General features: G+C 40.8%; 1 protein-coding gene and 1 long non-coding RNA gene across 2 annotated transcripts in view; both read right to left on the minus strand.

Moving 5' to 3' along the window:
• LRMDA (leucine rich melanocyte differentiation associated) overlaps positions 1-22266 on the minus strand; it is a 755532-nt gene that overhangs the window by 94643 nt on the left and 638623 nt on the right.
• On the minus strand, positions 2511-7545 carry LOC308478285. The gene is made up of 2 exons (XR_013987020.1): positions 6815-7545; positions 2511-2653 (listed from the first exon to the last, which is right to left on the minus strand). It is a non-coding gene; the product is annotated as an uncharacterized lncRNA (long non-coding RNA).

The following is a 22266-nucleotide window of genomic DNA, read 5'->3' on the forward strand; positions in this document are numbered from 1 at the left end:
CTTTCAAAAATCACAGGCGGATGAAGCCTGTGACCATGGGACTCGGCGGGCACCTTTAGCGCCCCCCAACTCGCTAAGGAACCCACTAACGGGCTCCGAATTGAAGAGGGGGAAGTGGCGCGGTGCTGTGAGTCAACTGCTATTTCCGTGGAGCGAAGCCGCATAGCCGTTGCCGGAGAGCGCTGCCTTTTTCCTGGGACAATTTGGACTCTAAAATAAGCACCCGTGAGTACTTAGACTTTGAACAACTGGACATTAGATGGGGACTTGTGAGCAGAAAGGAATTGGATCTTAAAAATCTATTTCAATTTGGTACGGAACGGGAAGGTCTAAACAGGAAGTCAGCCTTCCGTTCTTCTGTAGACAGAATAAAGCAAAGACAACGTAAACTAGAGCTCAGAAAATCGCTTTTAAAGGATTGGATTTCATCATTTAAAATTGTGGAACCCCCCTTCGACAGCAGGAGAAGAAGGGGGATCTTTTTTGGACTGTTTAAAGTGAGTTTAAAGTAAAGCAACTTTCCTACGTCCTGATCCTGGAGCGGGGTGTCAGGACTGACGTTTGAAGTTCATTGACCAGAGACAAACGTTTTTGACAGATAGCTAAAAGAAGAGAAACATAGTGATTCCACTGTTTCCCTTCGCATTTCAAAGGAACAAATATTGACAAAGTATCTCAAAAAGGGAAACTTTGTTTCAAGATCAAATAGAAGTTTTCCCCTTAGAGGGAGACTGTGAAACTGTAACCAACTCCAGGGAGCCGGCAGCTGTTTACCAATTACAATCATGGGAATAGGCATTTGACCTTGCAGGACAATGTATTCAAAAGCTTTGTTGTGTGCTTTCTACAAAACAAATGCCCTACTGGAACAGTTACATGAGAAGGTGAATTTGATGATGACTTTGACTAGAAATTTTGAACAGGCAGTGGGAAATTTTGAACAGACAGTGGGAAAATATGTGGAGCCCACCCAGGAATTAAATCAGGATTGTGTCCTGACAGAACAGGCCCAAGAGGAATATGAGTTTTCGGATTTGACAAATGAACTTGGAAAAAGCCAGATTTGGAAAGAAAAAGTTTGGTTTGGCTTGGAAATGGGGGGCTGGATTGACCCCCCTATGCTGGGATGTTTGGACTTTTCAAATCTGGCAATGGGCCGTGAGATGTTTGGGATTGTGGGGGCTCTTAATTTTGGAGGGTCTTTGAAACATGCTTTTAAATACCATATGGAATTCAGTGCTGAATATGGAAAAGGGGCTGATCTGTCGAGAAGGGTTAAAAATATTGCCAAGCTGGAGTTACCACGAGCAGGAGACAAGGGAAAATACAGTTACAAATATGAAGAAGAGCTGCGAAAGGGACATGGAAGAGACTTGAGGGCCTCAGATATAAGGTTGCCAGGTTAATGGGCCAGATCGATGGGATAATAAGGACTGACAAAACCTGGAACCAGGAGGAAAGGACGTTGGATGAAGATTGGATCTGTTTGTATTTCTTTTTTCTACCATTAGAACTGTTTTATAAAATTGATGAATGTCAGAAAAATGTTGGAATGAAATTACTCGGCTTTAGTAAAGATGTTTAAAGAATTATGAAAGAATATTATGGTTATGAGAAGTTGGTAAGGATAAGATTTAAGTTTTAAGCTTTAAGGTTTATTTTCTTATAGAAAGATAAGATTAAAACTGTTTAGGGTAATGTAATGACAGAATATTATGAAATATGGAAAGGATTTGCTGGGATAATTAATAACTAGGATACAAAGAAAGGGAGGAGGAGGAGGTCAAAGAAAGAAGGTAATGACAGTTGAGGATTCGAGAATAATGAATTTGTTTTTAAATGTTCTTAAATTGTATTTTTGTTTTCTTTTTTTCTGTCTTTTTTTTCCTTATTTTTGAATTTGTATTTTTATTTTGTATTTTCTTCTGCTTTTATTTTATGTTGTAACACTTTGGAAATTTCAATAAATATTTTATTAAAAAAAAAAAAAAGAGTATTTATCCCGAGGTATGACTGTACTCAAGGATGATCACATGGAGAAAATTCAGTAGCAAAACACAAAATGTGAGCAGGTCTATAACGACATCTGTGAATTGATCCTAGTAAAAAACACACACAAAAAAACAGGCCTCTCAGTCTGGAAGAGTAAAATGGGGAGGGGGGCAGGATATCATGTGTGTTGCCCTGAGGTCTTTGAGCAAAGGGAAAGATAAAAATGTTTTAAAAGTGTAAAACAATGATCTATGATGACCCATTCATTCAGAGTCATCACTCGATATTGCAGGAACAGAGTAATAATGGACATTTGTCTGAGAAGGCACTTAAAGTGATGAAATAGTCTTCAATTGATTTAAATCAATCCCAGCTATTTATGCAACATGAGCTTTACTTTTTAAAGTGTATATACACTCCTTTGTATCATTCTTTTCGAAATTTTGTTCAGAAATGTATTCCTTTTTTTGTGTAAAACACCCAGTGCTATGTCAAACAAAATTAAAGAACAAAAGTAATTTGTTTTAACAACAAATATATTTTATATATCTTGGGTTAAATTTTATTTTGCCACAGAATACAATATGTGATTTGTGCTGTCCTTTGTCCCTATGATTCCTTGTTGATTTTTCCTCTTTTGTGTGTGTAATGCTGTTTGTTTCTATTAAAATCAATAAAAATACAAAAAGGGGAAAATGTGAGAAACAATGATTCATCATCCACTTAGAGAAAGATCTATAAACTACATTAAAATTTTATCTGGAAATATTTAAATATTATGGGCACAATCCAGAGGGAACTTCTCGTGTGAAAGCCCCTTTAAAATGAACAGGAGCTGCACAAAGGTTCTACCACACAGAGCTCATTTTAATGCAGCTTGTACAGGACTGCTTTCCAATGACTGTGGCCCATTTTTAATTACTTCCACTTGTTTCTTGCACGTTCCTCAAAGTTGTGGACACTTAGTAACATGGCCCACAGGTCAATCCTATACATGTCTGCTCAGAACAACGTCCTGCTGAGTTAAAGGGGGATCACTCCCAGGTAAGCAACTATAGGATTAAAGCCTTAAAAACAGATAAACATGAAGCTGCCTTAGTCAGACCCTTTGAGTCGTCTAGCCCTGTATTGTCTTCCATGACCACCAAGGATTCTCCATGGCTACAAGTCGGAGACCAGCCCAGCTTGTCTACCAGGGAATCTCTGTAAGCAGAGCAGAAGACTGAACTTGGGACCTTCTGCATTTAAACCATGTGTCTCTTCCTGAACAAAATACAACAATAACCTCATGTATATGCCTAACAAGCCAACACCAGCCTCAGAATAAAGATCTTATAATGTTCCAGGAAGTTTTCAAAGGCTTGTCACGCTCCCACCCCCACCCCCCCTTGTGTGTGTTTTATTGTATTAATGTCTTGTGATTTGTTCTTAGCAGTTTCCAGTTTTCTTCCCCGAAATAAAAGTGGAAAAATTTAAATATATATAAATAAATACCCATGCTGGTTCCCCACCCAGCATCCTGGCTGCTGACACTGGCCTGAGGAGCAGCCATGTGTTCAGAAAGACCACATGGTTTAGCCTCCAAATGTTATTGGAGTATTATGGTCATGGGAAAGCGGCAAGCACATCCTTTCCAGTAACATATGAACCATGCTTCAACATTTACCTCAGAAGTATGCAAATGGTTTGGAAATGTTATTAGTGAATACGAACTTGATTATGAAAACTGATTCCCTGCCCCTTTTTTCTTATCCTAACAAATTTATGATATTTCCACCCCTACCATCCCACTGAAAAACAATGATGAGTTTCTCCCTCTCCATGGTACTTCTGTGGATAATTCAGAACAGGTGTGCAGAGACTGCAGTATTATCACACATACGTACGTGTGTGTGTGTGTGCATATCTTTGCTCTAGGCTCTGGGAATGAAGCCCAGCAGAAGGCAACAGAGAAATGAATTACATCTCTCTTCATGTTATTTGAATTTCATGGTGTATACCGTGTGGGAAAATGGCTAGCATCCCTCAGAAAACCACAACAGGGTGACTCCATAGGGAGATTAAGTCATTACACTGTTTCAGTGATTACGGCACGGCTGCTTAAACGGCAATGCAAATTGGAAAACACTTCCCTGTTAACATTCATTGTAGGGAGATGGAAGCCTAGTGTTTCTATTGATGCTCTGTTTAATCAAATCTTATCTCCATTTTCATCACACTGTAAAGTGCCAGTATCTGTCAGAGCCCAATCAAGCACCAAGTACCGCTAACATGTTTTGCTTCGGAATAAAGGCATTTAAACAGACTGTAGAATTGTTTTAAAGTTCTCAATAAACTGAACAAAATACAAGACTTAGGAAGGAGGGAGGATGCCTTAGTCTCACAGACTGTTCAGTTCATCAGTGGCCCACCCATACTGGAGTGTGATGTGGCTCTAAAGCTGCTTGTGTCTCCATTGCTTGTTTGAATGCATATTTATTTAATAAAATCCGTACTCTGCCTGATTGTACAAAATCTCAAAGCAGTTTACAAAAAGATAAAACAATAAAATTGAGGGGGGGGAATCACAGCCATACTTTAAAACAAAAATGTAAATACTAAAACATGCACACAGCTCAAGTCCATATGATTTGAAAGCGAATGAAATTATTCAAGTAATATAATGGTCTTGGTTACATATAATACTAAGCATGAATGAGCAAGTATACTGATGGCAGAGCAAAGAGTGCAATGGGTTCATTTCTTTCCCTAGGCCTGCTACAAGGAACTATGCCATGGTTTGGTTTAGTGCTACTGGAGAACCCAAGTATGTGGTTTCTTCTCCTTTAAAGAAACCACGAGGGGTAAACCAAGAACAAACCTTGGCTACAGTGCTTGGGATATTTGGAGTGAAAAAAACCATGAGTCCTGGTTCACATGCAATCCTAGGCCTAACCATGGCTGAGCTCCTTATAATGTGGCAGCAGTAGAATCAGGGGAGGAGCGGAGCGGCCATGATTTTTGCTCCATGGAACAGCATGCTTGCTTGTTTACACTAAGCCACAGGTTGATTTGCGTAGGGCTTGCCATCCTTTTTGGGCCTGTGGACGTAATTGCAAACTGGAGAAACCGCTGTGGGCACCACACACACTACAACCAAGTTCACACCATAACCTCATCTGAAGGTGACAATGTAATGCTTCTTTTAGGGGGGGAAGGGGACCTTCTAAGTGAAAGAGAAATGAGCACCCGCAGAATTGGACAAACTAACAGGGAAGATTCGATACCAGAGAGACCAAAAGTTCATCGAGGACTGGGGGAGATTTACAGATTATCTGAAAAGCATATGTGATGAACAGATAACGCTTGTTGGTTTTCAAGAGACTCTGTGAAAAATTAAGAAATATTGTAAAAAAGAGAGTAAGAAGGGAGAGGTGATATTTAAAGGCAATATTAAGTTTAGAAATGCGTTAACAATATAAATTTAAACGAAAGATTGGCAGAGAAACTGAGGGAAGTCAAAAAATCGACGAATGTGTGATAAAATGTGAATTGATTGTATAAAATTGTTTTGAAAATGAATAATTTTTTTTTAAAAAAGAGAGAAATGAGCACCTACAGGCACCATATTGATGACCCCAGCTTAGTGTTACATTTGAACCAGGCCAACTCTGCATGTGGCAAAGTCATTAAGAAAAAGGATTATAGTTGCTACTGAATTTAAACCTGACAAAATTTCAACTGAAATTTTAATAAGTTTGCTTTTGAGAAAAATCCCCCAAACTTCCATGTAAGCAAAAGCAGCGCCGATAATGCTTCAAAAATTTATCAGAAGGCAACCTGGGCACTTCTAGCTGGATCCCAAGTCAGAACCTGTATGTTTTCCCATTTGGCACTTACTCATATAAAGTCATCGAGAATCTCATTCATGTAATCAAACAACTAACTGAGCTGTCCAAGTACTGGGAGGACAAAACAATATTTTTTTTGCTTTCTGCATTGCAATGGACAGATGAAAACAAAACCAAGAAAGAATGTAGATGGACTACTGCATTGCTTTAAAATTACCTGAGAAAGACACTAAGGATGCATTACATTTGCCAAGAGAAAGAAAGAGTTGTGTTATGAATTGCCAGCACTGGCAAACAGTACAAGATGAAAGAGCACATATATTCTATATTATATTGACTGGGGGTGGGAGTGGCTTTAGGTCAGTTCTCTGCCCTTTAGTTCTACTCATGATACATTCTGCAAGGGCTGGATAAGCAAGCCTTTCTCCTGGCAACAATACACAGTCGTGGAAGGAAGGCCTGCTTCCAGAATTTCAGGCATAAATGCATAGCTATAAAGGATGGGATGCCATCACTTCCTATTGCAAACTGTTGGCTATGGTAAAGGAGCAAGCCCATTAGCTCTCTCTGCTTTGGCCAGCTAATGGTTGCCTTCATGCTATCATTACAGAAACAACATTTTGACTGCCCTGAATTTATTGCCCTGAAGGTTTCTTCCAAGAGTGGTTTATAATTTGTTGAAGCCAGGATGTCTCATGAAATTAGATATATTCAGACACAGCAGAAAGTGATACAGGAACACACTTCAGTGGTTGGCTGCCCAAGAGCTCAACCCTTCAGGTTAACTTACATAGGCTGATGAAGAAAAACATGTGGCTGTCAGAGATGAACAAAACCTTCATCTCTAAAACACTGGAGGCATGCCAAAACCAGGTGGATGAGGAAATTGGGGATGGGAGGAAGTATAACCCCAATGGCAGATACTGGTGTGACCTTTTGTCAATAGAAAAATCAACCAATGCCACCTGCAAAATAATGTGTTTTACATTTACCTGCTGTAATGCTCTCCACCATTATACTTAGGTAAGATAGGTCAACAATAGTCCGTTACTCCAAGTCTGGGATGAATATTGGCTGACTGAAATCTTAGTAGAATTTAGAGCAGCATCATATATGTCTAACATGTTCTAGAATAACCTTAGCTTTGGCAAATGCATCTAACAGCTGGAGAGAGACACCTCCTTTTGCCCATGATAGTATTCCCTCTAGATTAGAGGTTGTAAGACAAGGGAGTCTCAGAAAACTACTAAGATTTCCATAAAGTGACATTTTTGAGAAGCCAGAAGCCACAAACCCCCAGTCTTAAGTACTTTTTAAATAACTCTTAGACCTATTTATATATGCTTCACCTCTCTTGAAAACTATATATGATGCACAATCCCATCAACAAAGCCTCTCTCGGGGAGGCATCATCATCATGAGGTCACAGTGGCCAGCCTCTCTCCTTCAGGGAGGCAGCATCATCATGAGGTCACAGTGGCCAGCCTCTCTCCTTCAGGGAGGCATCATCATCATGAGGTCACAGTGGCCAGCCTCTCTCCTTCAGGGAGGCAGCATCATCATGAGGTCACAGTGGCCAGCGTCTCTCTTTCAGGGAGGCAGCATCATCATGAGGTCACAGTGGCTTTTCTCTCTCCTTCAAGGAGGCAGCATCATCATGAGGTCACAGTGGCCAGCGTCTCTCCTTCAAGGAGGCAGCATCATCACGAGGTCACAGTGGCCAGCGTCTCTCCTTCAGGGAGGCAGCATCATCACGAGGTCACAGTGGCCAGCGTCTCTCCTTCAAGGAGGCAGCATCATCACGAGGTCACAGTGGCCAGCGTCTCTCCTTCAAGGAGGCAGCATCATCACGAGGTCACAGTGGCCAGCGTCTCTCCTTGGCTTTTGGGACTCCACACGTTTCTTTCCTCGTGTGGCTACTGCTGCTGCCTCTATAATTTGCTCCCACATGAGTCAAGTTATGTGTAAAGGATTCTATCTATGCAATTTCTCTTCCATACATGTTTTCAGAATATAGAAACCATGCATGTCTCAAGCGGCTGGGTACCATGTGCATTTTGTAAGTACACATGGAAGAAGAAGAAGAAGAAGAAGAAGAAGAAGAAGAAGAAGAAGAAGAAGAGTTTGGACTTGATATCCTGCCTTTCACTCCCCTTAAGGAGTCTCAAAGCGGCTAACAATCTCCTTTTCCTTCCTCCCCCACAAGAAACACTCTGTGAGCTGAGTGAGGCTGAGAGACCTCAGAGAAGTGTGACTAGCCCAAGGTCACCCAGCAGCTGCATGTGGAGGAGCGGAGACGCGAACCCAGTTCACCAGATTACAAATCCACCCCATCTTAACCACTACACCATGCTGGAAAATACAGTGGTACCTCGGGTTACATACGCTTCAGGTTACAGACGCTTCAGGTTACAGACTCCGCTAACCCAGAAATCGTACCTCAGGTTAAGAACTTTGCTTCAGAATGAGAACAGAAATCGTGCTCCTGCAACGCGGTGGTAGAGGGAGGCCCCATTAGCTAAAGTGGTGCTTCAGGTTAAGAACAGTTTCAGGTTAAGAACGGACCTCCGGAATGAATTAAGTTCTTAACCCGAGGTACCACTGTAAACCATATGGGTGGAAACAGTCACTATGTAAGCAACTATGGAGGAGGTGGTAGCTGTGCAAGCTGAAGTGCATATGCAAAGGGCTGGGACACATTGTTAGAGGCAAGCTAGAGTGGCATTGCCATTCTGCCACCCTATTTGTAGGTAGCAAAATCACTGGTGGGATGGACACATTTTGGGATGGACACAAAATTCATTGTTGTTCTCAAACTGCTCCCTGGAGTTCTTCCAGGTGACCACCATTTCCTCCAAAAGCCCTCTGACACAAATGCTACACAATGATGTAGTGCTGCTCTGAAAGGGGCTTCTGGAGTAACAGGACATCCCTCCTACCTCCCCAAAAGATTACATCATCATGTAGCATTATGTTAGTGGGCAGTGCCGAATTTACATATAAGCTAAACAAGCTATAGCTTAGGGCCCCACTCTCTTGGAGCCCCACAAAAAAAAAATTAAAGGGGAAAAAAAACTGGACGTACATTTTCAAAATATAAGTTCAGCAATTACTTTTATAAAATACATATTTTGTTATGTGCAAATGGCTTTAGATACCTATTAGGTTCATAAATTACCATATAGCGTATATTCAACACAAAAACAGTGACAATTTGTTGTTGACAAAAGACAGCTGGACATATAAAGGGCCCATTACCTTCAGTAGCTTAGGGCCTCATCAAACCTAAATCCGGCCCTGCTAATGGGCTTTGGAAGAAAAAGTGGCTCTGGGGTGGGAGAATGAGGACAACGGTGAATTTCAACCATTCCTAAATCTCATCCCTAATGTTCTACACAAGGAACATTCACATCAGTATTAGATTGCACTATTATATATATCATGCTGGCAGTGCCTGACACACTACTAAAATGTACATCTTAGTAAGGAACCCAAAGTTCACAATTACCTGGTTCAGATTGTAAATTTTGCCACCTTGCAATACTTGACTGACATCTGAATTGAGGGCCATTTATCTACAGTTTGGAATGCTAAACAAGCTTCTGTGCATGTATGGTCTGCTTTAGGTATGGCACTTAAACATCAGCTGCTTGGCAGCTCCATGCATGGAATTCCTCCACTCTCACCCCAACCTCAGCCTTAAATGAAACCCTCACTAATTGCTGTGAAAGTGAACTGTTTGAAATAGACAGATGTGTGTGCTTCCTCACTGGTTCTTAAGCTAGGCAAGCAGTTGCAAAACAGCGGCATCCATGGGTGCTATAATTTAAATGTTTATACCCTGCCTTCCTGCCCGAAAAGGCCACAGGGAAACAAAATGGCCTTTACTGTGTGCTGCAATGCCAGTAAGGAGAAGATCCATTGGGTCTCTTGAGGCAGGGATCACCACAAGCCACAAATGTAAAAGCCTTGTCCCAGGACTCCTCTGTGAATGGGCAAATTCAATGTGGGGAAAGGTAGTCCATTAAATATTCTGATCCCAACAATTAATAATAATACAGTGGTGCCCCGCAAGACGAATGCCTCGCAAGACGGAAAACCCGCTAGACGAAAGGGTTTTCCGTTTTTGAGTTGCTTCGCAGGACGAATTTCCCTATGGGCTTGCTTCGCAAGACGAAAATGTCTTGCGAGTCTTGAGATTTTTTTTTCGCTCCCCCCCCCCTTTATCTAATCCGCTAAGCCTTTAATAGCCTTTAATAGCCTTTTAGCAGCTAATCCGCTAAGCCTTTAAGCCTTTAATAGCCGCTAAACCGCTAATAGCGCTAATCCGTTAAGCCGCTAATAGGGTTGCTTCGCAAGACGAAAAAACCGCTAGACGAAGACTCTCGCGGAACGGATTAATTTCGTCTTGCGAGGCACCACTGTAATAATAATAATAATAATAATAAATTATTTTTATTTATGTCCCGCCCTCCCCAGCCGAAGCTGGGCTCAGGGCGGCTAACAACAATAAAATAAATAAAACATTCTATAAATAAATAAATAAAAAATACAACATTCTAAAATCATTTCATTATAAAATTAATTCAAATCAAATTAATGGCAACCATTGGGCTAGAGTTCTGTGAAGATTGCCAAAGGAGGGAGTCAGGCTGTGCCCTGGCCAAAGGCCTGGTGGAACAGCTCTGTCTTGCAGGCCCTGCGGAAAGAGGTCAAGTCCCGCATTAAGAGCTTTGAATTAAGCTCAGGAAACAAACAACCAAACTGGAAGCCAGTGCAGACCGAATGGGCTCTAGCTCAAACCCTGTCAACAGCATTTGCACCAGCTGAAGTACAAGCAAGGCACCAGCAGCATGCATGCACCAACACTAGGAATCAAGAGAATTCTGGGATGGTAGGGACAATGGAAGTTTTCTGTAAGAACTCATCAAGCAAGTTCAGAAACACGGACAATTACTAGTTGAGCTGGTGGGGGTATGTGTTTCACATCTATAATATATTCTTGTTGAAGAGTATTATTTTAAAATAGATTGTAGATTTGAAAGGTTTGTGTCTCCTCCCATATATTATAAAAGACAGGTACTTTTCCATTTTGCTTAACAAAGTTTCTGTGAAACTAGAAAGTCTGCACACATTTTCATCTGTATAAATTGGTCCAATAAAGATGTCATGCACCCAAGTCCATACTACTTGATTACAATTGGCAATTTATAAAAACAGCATAAAAGAATCCCTAAAAGGTACAGTAAGTCTTTACAATCATTCACGTAAGATAATGGATTCCATTTCGAAAGTAAAAATAAAGAACTGAAATAAGATCTCTGGATATTTTATTGTTCTCCTTGTGCATTAATGGTGTAGTTTAATATTTCCTGCACTTATCGATGGAACCTTGCATCTTCGAAATATAGGAAAGTTTAAACTCATGATTTCCTTTAATATCTCAAATTAGTTGGCTACCATTGCTTTATGGGGATTATTAATGCATCTGTTCTTGGCATTTTGCCCTACACCATTTGTCTTTGAGATCTTGCTCCAAATTCAATTTTTGCTGGATTTTAGTTACATAAAACTTCCAAAGAGCATTAACTCTTATTCTTCTTATAGGTTCCTGTTTCGGCATACAAAGGGCTTTGAAAAATGCACCCCTATTCATCAAACGACATACTTAATTTTAAATCCTGCTGGATGTAAGCACATCTTAAATTATTTAGTCATATGGTGGTAGTGGCCAGTTTGCATAAGTTACATACTGTTGGGATGTTATGGGAAAGTCTTTCAGTTACTCATAAATGATGCAGCACTACACTGCCAAATTGTTGTGTGTCTGAATGCACGTTTGGGGTCAATTTCAATATCCAATTGTATAAATTTAAATTGCTAAGCTACAATTGCCAATGGAAATTCATTAGTCATATTTTTTCCCCTTTTTTATTTAATAAAAACCCTCAGAATCTTCTAAGAACTAACTTCCATTTTTTCTACAAAATCCCATTGTTTTCCCCTCCAGGATGACTTACACGTGCTTTCCCATCAACCCTTTGAGGTAGATGACGTCTCTCACCCACCAAGATTATATAGTTAGCTGCATGGCTTAATTGGGTTTGAATCTAGCTTTCCCTGATCCAAGTCCAAAACTTACCATTAAATTCTAACTGTTACCATCATGATACCTCATGATGACTTTACCACAACAAAAACCAATTGTTGGATCCTGCTTTGCTGGCTGAAATATATTCCAGAATGGTACATGCGTGAGTCTTCTAAATCTTGCTTCCATCTTTTGTGTCATGCTTCAGCTCTGCTCAGTTCTGTGCCACATCTAACCCTGGACTAGCTGCTGGTAGAATGGAGTGTCTTTCCCTGTAGCAGCTGTGTGACATCCTGCCTTGGCTTATAAGTGCAGTGCATCATAATTGGCTGTTAGGAACACATTCTCTCTCCCCCCCCCCCAAGCCTTCTTTGGGCACATGCCAAAGGGAAGTTGTTGAACATCCTTCTTCTCATCTGTGCCTGGCTCTGCAGTATACGCACGGTCCCTCACAGATAGCCCAGTAAAGCCTTTTATTAGAAGTTCTGGAATATTTAACAATCAGAATCATGGATGATACACTTCTCTTATGAGCCAAGCCATGATGTCACACAGGTACTTCAGGGAAGGAAAACTCCACTCTGTCACAAAGGGAATAAGGGGCAGGCAATAGGAAGCAATAGGAAGAAGTGAACAGAGATGGAACATAACGTGAAAGATGGAGACAAGCCTTTGGAAGACAAAAATCTGTCCCTATGTAAGCTTTTCAGCAACATGGAGCCTCCAGATTGGCCAGTCCTGGGGTGAAGAATAGAAGCCTGGCCTTCTGCTCAACAGAGCACTATCTTCTAATTGCTACACACCAGTTTTACTAGCTCAAGCCATTATCAGGGGCCAAGTGTTGGAACCCACACTCCACAGTGCTGCTTCCCCAGCTGTCCCCAACAGTGAATTTGCACAGAGGTAAGTATCATAGAACTCTATCCTGTACATTGATTGTAGGCACAAAGAACCCATAGTTCAACTTTAATGGATGGTTCAAAGAGGTGAAATAACTGTCTTGGGGAGGATGGAATCCCTCTACCATAAAACAAAGCAGGAACAACATTCCTTCCAGATGTGCAATAAGAAGTGAAAGTCACAGTATTCCCTAAGGATGTAAGAACGCTTAGAATTTCAAAGACCAATGCCAAGGAACGCCGCCAGATTCACTCCACAAAAAATGTTTGATGAATTACCACCACGAGCACTGACTTTGCAGATAAATGACTATGAGTAGACTACTTTTATGCCTCAGTGGAGGGGGATAAATTTCCCTTTTGTTTGAGAAGGGGAATGTTGTTGGCTATTCCTCTTTTCACCAAACTTAAAACACATTATTAGAATTTGTAGCATTCTAAATGCAATTTGAGGATATTTGAACAGCTTTAGATAAACAAAATGTATCATGACTTGTCCACTCTCTTGGGCTTGGAGCAGTAAATTACAAACAAAACAAAACTTATGCTTTCCTTGCCTGTGTGAGAAACTTCAATATTTTAAACTGGGAATCCCCAGAACTTAAGGTTAAGATTTAAGAAGTGAATTCAGGGGCCCTGCTCTCTTCTGAGTGTCTTGGGACCTCAGAAGGCCACAAATAACACAGAAGACCGTAAGAGGGGTGTACAACTGTGATTGGTAGGCAAGATGAAAGTGAAGACCTTTTATTTCAGTCCTTGCCTGGTCAACCAAGCAGTATCATCTGCCTGCTACTTCCATCCATAGCTCAAGTTTCAGCAACGGATCTCATGGACCCTGGGGCTGGAAAACAGGGCTGTGAACAAAATGTAGCCACATTGTGCTTTTTCTCAGTTCAGATCTAAGTTGGCTTGGGGAAAACTCATCAAAACACAGTATTTCATAAGAAACAACAAGATGGATATGGACTGTAGCTAACATGTGTATACTACTTCCCAAACCAGTGGTAAAGTGCACTGGATACAGAGTAAACAGGAGTGTGTACATAGCTTAGGTGTATTTAGACTCATGAATAATTCCCCACAGCCCTGATATGGCTCTAATATCCAGTTCAGTAAATGAATTCCATACAAAAAACAAACAAACGCAAACAATATATGTTTTATTAAATCCTCCAAAGGCTTTCGTTAAAAATGTTTGGTGGGCATTCAGAAGTGCTTACCTAGTTGTGCAAAAAGAATCCTCTAAAACCTGCATGTGCCTTGGAAGTCACCTTCCTCTGTGTTATGACTACTAATATATGGATCAAATGGTGCCCTCTATACCACTAATGTCCAATGGATTTGTTTTGGAGAAACAGAGGAGCCAGGAGCATAAAGAACAGAGGCATCAGATGCATGCACAGCCCAACAAAGAGCATGTTGTCCCAAGGGCTGCTCAATCCATCACACTCTGTAGTTTGGGTAGCATGTGCACCGGCTTGCCAGCTCTTCTCTTTCTCCTTGCAGCAGTGGTGCATGGGAGCACAAAGGTACAGGATCGTCAGGGGTTGCACAGAGGGAGCCCATGTGCATCATGGGATGCAGTAGATGCTTTAAGCCACAGCCTCTGGGAATGAGAAGCACACATGTGGAGACATGGAACAAATGGCTCTTACCCATGTGGCAAAAAAGTACTCAGAAAAGCAGCAGTTACATTGTTTTGCCTACATGCGATTAAAAAAAAATATGCTTGTATATTACACTCAGCAGAGATTACAAGATGACCACAGCTACCTCAGCTCTGAAGTATCTCCAACTCATAACTGATCAGTGTGTGGAGAATTGCCTCAAACTGGGAAGCAGACTCTTTAATGATGCCTGCCCCTTATTCCCTTTGTGAATATTTTCTGGAACCCTAAACCCCTTCAAAACAAATGAATTTTTATGTTTAAGAAATTCTTTTGGCAAAACCTGCATATGCTTATTACCACATTTCTTAACTGGCACAAAATCCAAGCAAAGTCTTGAGGTGCAAATGATATGCAGTCTATTTAACATCATGGCTATTTATTTTTATGGGCTCTCATTGTTGCTCTTTACCCTAAATTATAGGTACATTCCTAGCTGCAGTTTCTCTGCTCTGCAAACTCCACAGTGCTTTCTTATTTAATTTCAAAATCATCCTTAATACCTAATTAGTCAAAAATGCAGTGCCACATATCCAAATGCTTAGAATGAAATGAAGAGACCATACTGGATTTCCCATCCCCTACCACAAAATGGGGCTCACTATGGTCCTAATTCAGCTCTAGCGTAAATGCAAACTGCAAAATAGCCTCAATCTATTTTGTCAAACTCCTGATTGACTAAAAAAACAGAAATCAAGATGGAGCTATGCAAACTCGTGAGCCATTTTGACTCTTATTTGTTGTCATAAGCTAAGGCAATAAACAGGTTTAGACATCACCCTAATAAGTTTCCTGTGCATTATTCACTTTCTTCTAAGTAAGTTAGGGTTGCCATATTTCAAAAAGTAAAAACCAGGACACCCCAAAAGTTGTTGAGCTTTTTGTACAAAAACGCCAAAACACCACGATTTTTTGATTGACTTGCCTAAGATACAGGACAAAGTGCCACCTTCCAGAAATTCCCCCCGGATGTCAATTCCACATTTGAAAGTCCGGTACAATGGTACCTCAGGTTACAGACACTTCAGGTTACAGACGTTTCAGGTTACAGACTCCGCTAACCCAGAAATAGTACCTCGGGTTAAGAACTTTGCTTCAGGATGAGAACAGAAATTGTGCAGCAGCGGCGCGGTGGGAGCGGGAGGCCCCATTAGCTAAAGTAGTGCTTCAGGTTAAGAACAGTTTCAGGTTAAGAACGGACCTCCGGAATGAATTAAGTTCTTAACCTGAGGTACCACTGTAATGTCTGGGAAAATCCAGATGTATGGCAGCCCTAAAATAAGTAGTGGGCTGTCATTACATAAAGAACATACTTTCGCACCCTGCTGGAACAGACCAAAGGCCTACCCAGTTTAGTATTCTGTTCTCACGCCGACCACCCAGATGCCTGTGGGAAGCCCACAAGCAGGACATGAGCAAAATAGCTTTCTGCTTCAGATTGCCCCTCAGCAGCTGGTATTCAGTGGCACAACACTGCAATAATTGAGGTAATACATGGCCATTGATAGCCTTACTCTCCATGAATTTGTCTAATACCATTTTAAACCTGTCCAAGTTGATGGTCATCACTACTTCCTGTGGAATTCCATAGTTTAACTATACGCTGCATGAAGAGCCAAGATTAAGATTAAGCCATCAGAAGTGGCTATGTGGTGATTGTTATGTACTGAAGTTCTCACCCTGGGCCAGCAGGGGGATACTGTAGATAGTTTTCACTCAGGTCCACATATGCAAATAAGGGATTGAAAGTGACATTGAGTGATTGGATAGTTACAGAAAGTGGTTACTGTTGCGTTGTAGTGGAGCTCTATATAAGCAGGCTGGCTGAACCCTTCAGTTCAGTTCTGTTCTGGCCTGTGAATAAACAAGAGCTGTTTGAAGAATCGCTGTGTTGTCTGATATGTCCGCCCACAACTTAACACTGATATCACAATGCCAAATCAGAGCGAGGTCACTGCTTCCTGCTATCATTCTAAAAGGCAGCTTGTTTGGAGGCAAAACTGAAAACAGCAACAACGCGATGTATCTGTACACTTTTCCATAGAACATTGCCCCTTCATGCAAAGGGATGGGGAAGGAGATACAGCTCACCCACCTGTGAAGTTTCACGGGTCTTTTAACTACTTTGTAATATCTTTTAAAAAGCATCTTTGCCTACAAACTGGCATGTTTAAATACCACAATTCATATTTTATCATGGATTATGTGCTGAACTAGTTCTGTCAAGTTTACAACAGAATGTCATAATTTTGAGCAAAATCTAAGCACATGCATCTTTTTCTCCTCCATGGAAACAGTTTGACACACATGCCTATATCTCCTGTCACAGGAAATATCTATGAATATTCTGATAAACAGCCATTATGTTGCAGCACTTTGGAGCTATAACAAGCTTGAAAAAAAGAAATGACAGAACATCATAAACAATCGTGCAAAGCTTAAATGTTTTTTTAAAGAACTCTGCAGAAGTTTAATATGGACAATCTGAGCTTCAGCAAAAATGGAGGGAAAGTGAAACTTTCACTGATTCCACACTTTCACTGATTCCACATTATCTCTCATACTGTCACTGTATTTTGGAATGAGTCTGATAGAAAGCCAATGTTGCAAAGCTGGAGAAAAGAGTTTTACAATATCTAATATTTACTCCTCAACAAGGGAGTTTCATTAGCCTAGCTCAAGACTTGGGATGGGAGGAGCCGAATTCTAAGGCACTTTTGCTTGAGTTTTAAAGTTTGTGCCGTATTGTTGTGATGATGTTTCATGATACTTCTTGTCCTTTTATGCATATTTTGTAAGCCACTTTGAGATTGAGGGATGGGAAGCAAAACATACATTTGTGAATGGATGGATGGATGGATGGATGAATGAATGAATATTTTATTTCACTGATCCTCTATAGATAACCTTTCCCAAACCATCAGTATAACAACATTCTACACTTCCAAGAGCCTCATCCAGCTCCTGCTGCCATTCACTAAATCTCCTCCCTTTTACCTCTCTGTGATTCCTCAACACCTATCTCCACTTTGTTCCCACAAATTTATTTCCAGACAGCAAATTCACACAATTGCCCCTGTTCCTGCATTACGATTGATTTCTGCAATCACTCCTATGGGGATGGCCACATGGAGGCAGCCTTGGGGATGGGTCCACAACATTTCCCATTCTTGGTCCACTGTGCAAACAGCATCTAGCTGTAGGTGTTGTTGCTGTTTCTTTTTAAATGCATCTTGTCATTTGGTGGGGATAACAACTTGGAGAGCAACTAGCTCTAATGTCCAACTTACTGTGATGAGCTGCATGGGTGTACAAGGATGAAGCGGGACCCTCAAATAAGAAGAAGAAGAAGAAGAGAAGAGTTTGGATTTGATATCCCGCCTTTCACTCCCCTTAAGGAGTCTCAAAGTGGCTAACATTCTCCTTTCCCTTCCTCCCCCACAACAAACACTCTGTGAGGTGAGTGAGGCTGAGAGACTTCAGAGAAGTGTGAGTAGCCCAAGGTCACCCAGCAGCTGCATGTGGAGGAGCGGAGACTCGAACCCGGTTCCCCAGATTACAAGACTACCGCTCTTAACCACTACACCATACTGGCCATACAATAAGGCACTAAGCTTGAACACCTGGATTTTCAGACACCAAAGGTACACATGGAACATTAGAGCCCTGTTGGATCTGTTATCCGATTGGCCAAACAAGCCCACAGGAAGCCCACAAACAGCTCTTGAGTACAAAAGTGCTCTCCCCACTTGTGATGAATAACAACTGGTATTCAGAGGCAGACTGCTCCAAAAGTAGAGGCAAAGCATATACATTGTGTCTAATAGCCATTGATAGCCTTGTCCTCCATGAATTTGTCCAATCCCCCTTTAAAGCCTCCAAGCTTGTGGCCATCACTATGTCTTCTGGTAGCAAACTCCATAGTACTTCCTGTCCTGAATCTTCCAACATTAGTTTCATTGGATGACCCCAAGTTACAGTCTGAAAAAGTCTGCATCATGCATAATTTTATACAACATTATCATGCACCCTCTACCCTTCCTCACTGTTTCTCTAAACAACCTTGCTTCACAGGGGAGTTGATCCAATACCATGACCATTTTGGTTGTCTTTTCTGAACCTTTTCCAACTCTGAATTAACTGCAGATTAACTTTCTTTGTAAGAGTCCTCTTTAAAAACTGAGATTTTAATGCTGTTCACAAACTGTCCCGTAAATCATTACAAAATGGGGTAACTTGGAAATTGGCACAAACATGTCTCCATACAGTGTGAACTAGGGCCCAAGAACCGACTGAGCTGAACAAAGGGGGGTGGGGAATAGAGGCTGCTACTCACAGGGTTATTTTTGGCATGTTTTCTTTATAAAAGTGCTGCTTCATACAACCAACCAGTGGGCTGCTGTCAATCCCAAGTAGGAATTACACTGCTAGGATAATGTATGAAATAAGCCTATGACAGACTCATGAATTGTTAAGTTATTGTTACTTGTTTTTGTATTACAGGATTTTGGGGTAGATATTAGATACATTAGCTCCTGGTGGAACAATTCTCTGTGGATTTGTATAATATCACAGCTATGAATTCTACAGGTTAAATATGTGCAGTAGTACAGAAGTACTTTTCTTTGAAATAAAATCATTTCCCTCTCTCATTTTTCATCTGGAACTGTAAAACAAGCTATTTGTTTCCCTCTTTCACATACTTGAGTTAGCCTAAAACTCAAAGAACAATTCAGAACTGTTTCATTCACCTTCACATTTGCTGTGTGGATTCACAATTTTCATGGGGGTGGGATTATAGGCTACTACCAAGCGGCTTAAGGGTAGCTCCACATCTATTTGCCTGGCTCCGGGGTTACCAGGACACTCACAAACTACCAAGGAAATGTTGTGGCATGAAGCCTCTAGAAAAGGGGAACCTTGAAATAGCTGCAAAGGACTTCGTCTCTTCCTAGTGAACTTAACAGCTGTCATGGACTTACTTGCATTCCATCTAGAAAAGAACCTTTAGGACAAGGGTGTGGAACAACACTTGTACATAAAGATGTATGTGCATTCTAAATGTTGTGCTCTGAATGTTTAGAATGATTTAAGTTTTCTTTTAAGACTGAGCAAGTACCATCATGGAACTGATGGAGCATGGGACTGTTTGATGTACCACCCACCACTGCAAATATCCTAAGTGGGGTGTAAATGTTTTAAACAAACAAACAAAGGTGTGTCTCCTTCCATAATCTCGCCGCTCCTTAAACAAAACAGACGGAAGTTTTTCTGTACCTTTGGGGTGGGTTGACAATACATCTATTCGCCTGTTTCTTTTATGTAATAAATGTATCAGAGAAAATAGTGTTTCTTTCATTAATACTGTGGTTTAAAAACAAAAGGTATTGTGAAGTGGACACTAAATAAAAATCCAGATATTGTTTTTTCCTAAATGAAATTCTCGGCTCTGGAACTGAGCATTATGCAGGTTTTGGAGAGAATGTATAAACATCTCCATTTGGCTTCATTGAAGTTTCCCACATTATATTTCTTATCCTTGGCAGATCCTATTTCTTACGTCGGTCATTAGACTGCACTAAATTGCCCTTGACTGAACCTGATGATCAGATGGGTGCCATATTTTTCTCTCTTCTTTTTTAAAACTTTTAATGCAAATTCCTATTGTAGCTCCATCCAATCCTCTAGTACTTAGAAATATTTCTATTTAAAGGTAAAGGGACCCCTGACAGTTAAGTCCAGTCGCGAACGACTCTGGGGTTGCGGCGCTCATCTCGCTTTACTGGCCGAGGGAGCCGATGTTTGTCTGCAGACAGTTTTTCCGGGTCATGTGGCCAGCATGACTAAGCCGCTTCTGGCAAACCAGAGCAGCACACGGAAATGCTGTTTACCTTCCCGTCGGAGCAGTACCTATTTATCTACTTGCACTGCATGCTTTCGAACTGCTAGGTTGGCAGTAGCTGGAACCGAACAATGGGAGCTCACCCCGTCGCAAGGCCTCGAACCTTCCGATCCAAGCGGCACAGTGGTTTAAACCACAGCGCCACCCTTGTTCCATCCTTTATTCAGGTAAAGCTAGATAATTTAGATCCTAACTTCCAAATTTGCATGCAAAAAAATGAAAGTTGAGAAATTTGAGATATGTATTTTAATTTTTTTGAGTTTTCTGTTTGAAAGTTCAAGTTAATCTTTATGTACAAGATTCGAAAGCTTAACACTAAAACATTTGGATTATTCTTCATCAAACACAGATTACTGCTCAAAAATCGTATTGGATTTTGGACTTTCAACATTGATAGCATTAAATGTCAAAATTCTTGAGAGAGTGCAAAATGTATGCATACTTCTGTCTCAGCTTCACTTCCACCTCAAAGTGCCCTGCTTCTGCATCAAGTACAGAGCAATGAAATAAATCTCTTCTTATTTATCCCCACCATTGCATGAACCTCAGAAGGGAACAGTTTTCATAGTAGTTGGATCTTGTTCAGTTTTCTTGGTTTATCCTGCTAATTATACAAGGTGGATAAAAACTACAAAATCTCTTTAACTCGAGAAGTAACTCTAGCATTCTTGAGTTTCAAAACAGAGAGCTTAAACAACTAATATACGGATTCTTCCCCCTAGTGCTCACTAATGTGACGGAAAGTGTCTGTTTTCCCTAGTGGCACGTAAGTACTAAAATTGCACTGCATTGCATTTTGCTCTCAGCAGGCAGCAAAGTGCAGAGTCAATGAGTTATTTTCCATCCTTTCTTTCAGGTTTCTCCTGCCATGGGCTGGGGGTGGGGGTGCAGAGAATGAGGGTCTCAAGCGATTCCTCAAACCTGGCAGATACTTAAGAACCACCCCTGAGTTTAAAAACACTCTAAAAGATACCAATATCACCAGTTGTGCAAGAAAAGTGTGCTTCATTACAACGTCAATAGAGGCTTATTTTCACACAAAATCAATACTATCTGCAGCTCTCAAACTTCATAAGATGACATTTCTTGAGAGTAACAAGAAGGGATCAAGTCCCCCCACCCCACCCACCCGCTACTTCTGCAGTTTGTGGAAGTAAACTATAATTCTCCAGCAGAAAATAAGGGTCTCTTTCTTGGCTTTTTTTGTGTGTGTGTTTCTTTCAGAACAGACAATTTGAGCACTCCTACCTACCACAGGAAGCATGAAACCAAGGGAGAATTGTCAGGGCCACTGGCCACAATCAATCCTGCTGTCTAACACAGCAAAATGCACAGGATGGGGGAAAAGAAAAAGATGAAAGATGCTTTGGAGGAAACTTTGATAAGCAAACATATCATTAGATCATGAATACAACAATTTATATCGCATAACATGTAAGCAAGACTCCACAACCACTCACTTTCTAGTATTAGAGGAGAATCAGAGATACCTCTCCCTCTCCAAAGACAGAAACACACACACACACACACACACACACACACACACACACACCATGAAATGAATAACCTCTTTTGCCTTTTCGGAAGAAATGGCCACAGACTCAGGAATAGGGTTGCCAAGCTGCCCAGACTAGTATTGTAATGTAGTGTATTTAATCTACATTTAAAGTGGGACCTGCAACTAGAGGTGAATGGATTAGCCTTTCTCTAGTCCACATCAGTTTTACATGCGCTCAGTCATATATTCATTCTAACCCATTTTTTGTGGATTAAAAAAATGCACAGAAAATGTATTTAATTTGTACACATTTCACACACATTCCTCATTCAAAATACTCATTTTAAAAATGCTATCCCCTATAAAATGTGCATTTTTTTCTACAAT

This window comes from Podarcis pityusensis (assembly GCF_964106645.2).
Source record: "Podarcis pityusensis genome assembly, chromosome: 5".
Lineage (NCBI taxonomy): Eukaryota > Metazoa > Chordata > Lepidosauria > Squamata > Lacertidae > Podarcis > Podarcis pityusensis.